This window comes from Ammospiza nelsoni, chromosome 10, assembly GCF_027579445.1.
Source record: "Ammospiza nelsoni isolate bAmmNel1 chromosome 10, bAmmNel1.pri, whole genome shotgun sequence".
Classification (NCBI taxonomy): Eukaryota; Metazoa; Chordata; class Aves; order Passeriformes; family Passerellidae; genus Ammospiza; species Ammospiza nelsoni.
In genome coordinates this window covers 23,286,690-23,293,411 of record NC_080642.1, presented here as the reverse complement: position 1 = coordinate 23,293,411, position 6,722 = coordinate 23,286,690, and positions in this window count along the sequence as shown.

Sequence of the window (6,722 nt, the reverse complement as noted above, 5' to 3'; positions counted from 1 at the left end):
GAAGGCCTTCAATAAATCCCCACTTTATTCTCTGAATCTCGTCTAGCCTCTGTTCTAGGCAGCCACCCCAAGGCATCAAGCAGACACAGAACCCTCTCCTCACCTGGAAAACCACTCTTTTTGGCCATGCAGGGGGATTTAAGCAGTGCCAGGATACCCCACAGCTGCATGGGGCTAGGATTACCCAGCCCAGAAGTGTCACAGCACACAGCTGAACGGGCTGAAGCACACAAATATTAGAAGGCCTTAATCAGTTTTACAGCTCCTGCACACAGCCCTGCATGGTGCTGCCCTTCCAGCAGAGTGTAAGAACAGTGGCTGTTAATGAAAAATACAGGGAAAGAGGCAAACTGAAGATGTAAAGCCCCATCAGCTCCCTGTATGGACGAGCACAATACCCTGCTCTGGCAGAGGTGGCGCTTCAGGAACAGCTACAGCAGATGAACTCAAATTGTCAAGGAGATTAATATCAGATATTTACCTTTTAGGGCACTTAAGCAACTTCATCAAAAGTACTGAATGGAAGCAAAGTGCATTTCCTTTGCAAACCTTTTTAGAGAATTGACATGCTTTCCTCCTCACACTTAACATTTAAACCAGCCATTTGATATTTGGTAGCTGCTGTTATGATGGCAGCTGGGTTTGAGTTTGCTTATTGCTGGCTCATGCATTTCATGGGCTAACACTAAAATACTGGGTCAGGGAGAAAGAGCGAGCATTTCTATCCATGACATCTTAATTTAAACTTTTTTTAGAGCTGTTATAAAGCACAGAAAGAAAAGGTCCAAAAGGATTAATGCAAACCTGCTTCATGCTTCTGAGGGGCTCGAGCTACATTGCAACTGTCTGTACTTCTGCAGCATTCATTTGTCTTGGAGAGTGGGATGAGTGTCGGTTCTAAGCACTGCTTTCCAAATACAGCAAAATGCTTCTCAAAGCACTTTGATCAGGCAATTCTTTTTTCCCAGCCTGCTGCTGCCAAGACAGGAGCCCCTCCTTACAGTGCTGGGGATCTGGATGTCTTCAACTGAATGGGGAACTGAGACCAAAATAGGGCAGCCGACAGAATATGCTTAAATGGCCCTCATTTCCTTCCCAAGTCCTGGGCTCAAGCCGAGGCAAGACTGACAGCTGTGACCCTTCAAACAGGCAGCTGTCCCCAAAATACAACTGAGAGCTTGATAAGGACCTACTTAGGGCAGTGTCTGTGACTGGCAGGCCAGGGAGGGAGCACAGAGACAGCCAAGGCCTGGGGCTTGGGATGGAGCTCAGTGCTCATTCCCAACAATCACCATCCCACACGGCAAAGGCAAATGTACTCAAGAAAGGCTGCCATTCCCCTGGCCATCCAAACAGACTCCATTCCCCTGGCAATCCAAGCAGCTCCCATTCCCCTGGCCATCCAAGCAGCTCCCATTCCCCTGGCCATCCAAGTAGCTCCCAATCTCCTGGCCATCCAAGCAGCTCCCAGTCCCCTGGCCATCCAAACAGCTCCCATTCCCCTGGCCATCCAAACAGTTCCCATTCCCCTGGCCATCCAAGCAGCCTGGACATCCAAGAAGCTCCCATTCCCCTGGCCATCCAAACAGCTTCTGTTCCTCTGGCCATCCAAGCAGCTCCCATTCCCCCGGAGATCCAAGCAGCTCCCATTCCCCTGGACATCCAAGCAGCTCCCTGCTGTGGCTAACCTCATTTCCCCTGACCCAGACCCTGACCTGAGGCACAGTTTCACAACCACCCTGCCCACAAAGGGAAACACAGCACGTGTAAACAGTTCCTGCCAGCAGTGGGGTGGGAAATCACCTGTTTGCTGTTCCCAGCCCCATTCACAGCCTGCCGTGCATTGCCTGCCACATTCACACCACAGGGGCTGCACGTGGTGTCACGGGATCTTTCCAGCATTGCTTAATAACCAGGCGTGCTGTTGGTTTTTAAGGAGGATGTTGTGTTTTCCTCTCGTGCCTCAGTGAGCAGCCTCAGAGGCAGTGGCTGCTGCAGCCCTTCTGGCTGTGTGCCCCATGGCAAGTGTGTGCAGACTGTGCCACAGCCAAAGGGCCATCTGGGATATGTGTAAAGCTCCTTATAACCCAGGGACTCCTCAGGAGCACTGGAGAAGGCCACGGATGGGGAGTGCTTTCAGAAATTTGGAGTCAGCATCCAGCCCACACACTGAGCCCTCCCCTCCTGCTCCCTGTCCCCACAGCTGGTCTTGAAATAAACATGGGCAGGAGACCTTTCTCCTTTTTAATGCCCCTATTAAAAGTGATCAGCTTGGGTGGGAAGAACCAATGGGTCCAGAGTGACCTGAAGGAGGAGGACAAGTGCAGCTTTGTCTACTGGTCTATGGGCAGAGCTGGGGCTTCCATCCTCATGAGAGCACTGGAAAATTACTTTGATTTTTGCTTTAACATTCAAGGTCTTCTATCTAGCCGACATATTTTTCAAGTTTAGGGTGAGGGGTAAAAAGGGTCTTGGTGGATACTGGATTCTGTTCCTCATGTCTAGACATTGCTTTGATTCATCAATTTTGTGTTGGCTCATTGTTTTTAGGGGTTTTTGGCTAGGTTTGGTGAGGGGTCCCTCCCATTGCATGCTGGATCCGATGTCATTTGCATGCCAACTCTGAGGTCTCCTCCTCTTCGCTGTCTGGGTGTCATCTTCTAGGAAGCAGCAGGGTGCCACTGACAAAAGGGGAATTCTTAACCATCAACAGTTAGAACTCCACCCTGGCAGCAACTGGCCCAACCTGTGAATCTGCAACCTTTTAAAAAAATGGCCAGCTTTTCTATTCATAACAGTCTGACAGCCCTATCTCGCACCAGGTCTTGCTGAAGTCTTTACAAACCCAAAAGCAATCAGCAGCACAACCTGGAAAGTGGGGCTGCCAGCCCACACAGCCTCCCCTGCTCCCCTCCCCAGGAGCTGAGGCTGCAGATGGCCGTGCAAACCCAGCCTGTAGATGTGGGTGTCTGTGCATGGTTTGTTCCATCCTGGACTTTTCTTTTTTTCCTGGATGTTTATGCAGTGACCTCCTGTGTTTATTCTTAGCTTGTATAACAACAATGCAGCAGTTTGCTAGACTGCTCCCAAATATTTGACCTACAAAATGATCAGCCTAATTTGGAGACCAAGCTGAACTCAGCGAAGTCATAAAATGCTGCCTCACATTACTACTTGCAGTCCTTAAAACCTAAACCCCCAGCTGTGTCAGATTCAAGCCTTTCTCCAAAGGATAACTGCATTGGCCTGTATTTTCCTACACACCCCCCAGAGGCCACTAACACGGTGCTGCTGGTTTAATTGCCACAGAGGCTCCTGTACATTCACAACCACTGAGCTGTAAATCCTTCATTTCTCAAATCCAGCTTGCAAAATTTCTTTGTGCATTGCAAAGCACGAAGTGCCACTGCCCACTTGCCCACAGGTGCTTCCCAGGCCTCCTCAGTGCCACCAGACCCAGGCACACTGCAGGAGAAGGCGCCCAAGGGACAGCTGCAGCTCCCAAAGCCTCTGCAGAAGGTATTGCTCTGATGACACTGCTGACACTGGGGCATTTTCAGATGGCAGCTCTGGGTATCACAGTACCAGAGCAAGTCAGCTTACAGATGCTTCTCTGAGTTTTACTTGCAACAATTTTCAGAGAAGGGAGAATGACATAGGGGATTGACTGTCCTTCTGGCAGTGGCAAGCACATAATGACCATCTGAAAAGGGGCAGAAATGAGATGGGGCCTGATACAAAGCCTTTGCTCTTACTTCAGAGAGAACAAGTTACTGCATGAATAACAACTGGGGGAACAGAGTGACATTCCAGAAAACCTCTTGAAAAGAAAACAAATTTTAATTTCAGAGGTTTTCTTCAACATAAAGTTGCCTTCTTTTTGGAAACTTCTTCCCCAGTCAAACCAGGGGAATATTCAATCATTGCATAATATGATTTCAATTCAAATACAGATCTAAAAGTTCAAGTACAAAATTACATACTTGGCCTTTTCACATTAATTAATCCAAATCAGTAGAGTAACACACTGGCTTTCACTGGAGAACATCTTTGTGCTAGTGAGAACAGTTAATTAGAGCTGGCACAAACACCTTCCATATCCAGCATGAATAATAATATTCCCAGAGCAAATTTTCTCAGCAAACTTGAGGAGACAGTTGATTCTTGATTCTTCAGCCCACACACTTCTTCAAAGATTTTAATAAGAGAGAAGGAATTAATTGATGAGCAGCCCCTGTGCTCTTCCTGCAGCAGCAGCTCCAGCCCCTGCTCTGATGGTAGCTGCCAGCACCAGAAGTGCCCCAGCCTGTAGATATGCAGGAAGTCCTCAACTGAGCACAGGCATCCTCTAGGAGATGTCCTTGCTCTCCAGAAACAAAGACTCCTAAATTAAATATGACAAGCTGGATGGTCCAAACATTTCTTCAAGCTCCAGTTCTCTTCCCAGTCTCATAGGGCCCTGCTGGCAAGTTGACCAAAATGTTTACTGTTTTGTAGATATTTTGGTCAACTTAAATGTTTCTTTTAACACAAAATGAACAGTGTTTTATTTATTCACATGCTACTTCACCATTTTGATTCAGCATTTTTGGATAAAATTTGTTTTGAAACAAGAAATAATAATTTAATTCTTAAAATGTCAAATGCTTCAGCTTAACATCAGGAAGTTTAGCTGCTTCCACCCCTTTTTATACTATTGGGTTTTTTTAGCTGGAAATATTCACTAAAGCTCAACCCATATCAGAGGCTCTGTTCCTTCACACTCTGCTTTTTGTTCATTTAACCCAGAAAACACTCCCTGAATGGAGCTGCAGCACCTCAATGATTTCAGTGGGACATCAGGAATTGTACTTGCCAAAAGAGCCAGAAGCAGGCATTTACCTGTGACCTGGGAAGCTATTTTTGTCTATCACATAGCTGTCCAAACATGCCTTTTTCTCTCTGGGAAGCTGTGACAGCACCCACAGCACTTGTTCTTGTAACATTCCAGGTGGGATTCAGAAGGAGAGCAGCAAAATGCTTTGAGAACAACCTGCACATCCTAAGGCACATGGATGAGCTTGAACAGGAGAGAGAAGAGGCTTTCCTTAGCTTGGCATCATAACACACAGAGAGCTGGTCAGATCCTGGTGGGACACATGAGCAGGATGCACCCACCAAAACGGGCTCTCCATGGTGCTGGTGCAAAGCCAGGTCCTTCATTCTCCACCAGGGCCTGGACACTCCTTGTCCCAAGGCTGCAGAGATCCCAAAGGGCTGCACAGCACGGGATGGGACTGGACTGTAAATGCAACTCGTAATAAATAAAAATAAATAAATAATATAAATAAATAATATATGAAATAAATAAATAAATAGAAAAATATAATAATAAATAAATAGAAAAAGAAATAATAAAACATCCATTTAAGTTTTATAAGTGACACTGAGGTAGCTCCCCTCAACTGCTAAGTTAATAATTTTATAGCACTTCTTTCTTCTTTAAAAAAAAAAAAAAAAAAAAAAAAAAAAAACAACCAAAAAAATCCAACAAAACAGAGCTTGGAGCTGGATGCTCCTAGAGCTAGACCAACTTTGACTTTCTGTGCACTGTCTGGCAGAGGTAAACTGCATATTGCTGCAATATGCAAGTATTAGAAAGCAAATTATATTAGATGCCAGCCATTATAACAGTGACCCATATTTTAGGGTTTCAGCTGCATCTCTGCCAGTCTTCCTAAAGCAGGTTTCATTGCCAAGCTTGTATATGTGCCACTGTCCAATCAAATAAAGCAGCCTTCTGCCAGAGTGTGAGCAAGATTAGGGAGTAGAACTGATTTGTTTTAAGTTCTCTTAAGAGCAAGGGGCAACAAATGCAACCTCAGAAAATGAAAATCTGAACCCTGAGGGAAATTTGGAAAACACAGTTTCACAAAACAAGCTGGTTTGGTTTGTTTTTTTTTTTTTTTTGTTTTTTTGTTTTTTTGTTTTTTTGTAGTGGACAGGTCTCAGTTGCTGACTCACTGCTATCTGGATTTATTGGAATGCATCAATCACATTCTCAGTATCAGCACTTCAGCCTTCCAGAGGCATGTCTGAAAGGTTCAGGTTTCCTACCTCCAGAGTGGTGCAGAGTTGTTTCCTCAGCCCAGAGGTGTGGAAGAAGAGGCCAGCCTGGGAGAAGAGGCTTTGGCAAACACAGTCACTGTAAGGTGCAGCTCCCCTCAGAACCCCAGGAAGGAAAAAGCACCCATACACTGAGGAGTTAAATGCAAAATGCAGCAAAAATGACTGTAAGGAGCGAAACATGAACTTCCTCCCTGACTGACCAGAGACTAACTGTGGAAAGAGGAACAGTCAAGGTCAGGAAAATATTCTGACACTTTCCAACCAGAAGGATGAAACAGGGGGAGAAAGCCTGGGAGGGTACTAAGGGACCCCTTAATTTCTGGGTGTAGTGAGGAAAGGAAAACCCCAAAGACTGGCCCCACAGAGCCAGCCAGGAGGCAAATGCAGGCTTAGGTCACGTTGGACACATTTTCTGTAGAAATCAAACAGATGGAGAAGCAGGGCTGAGCACAAACATCCAGTGCCCACGAGGCACTCGAGCAGCAGAGCTATCTGTCTGCTTCAGAGACCTGAGCTGGGCACCTTCCCCACACAGGCTGCCCTGGGTGTCCCAGGGATGGCAGAGGGAAGGGCCCTCAGAGCCTGCAGGCCTGGGCAGCTCCCCAGCAGGGCAG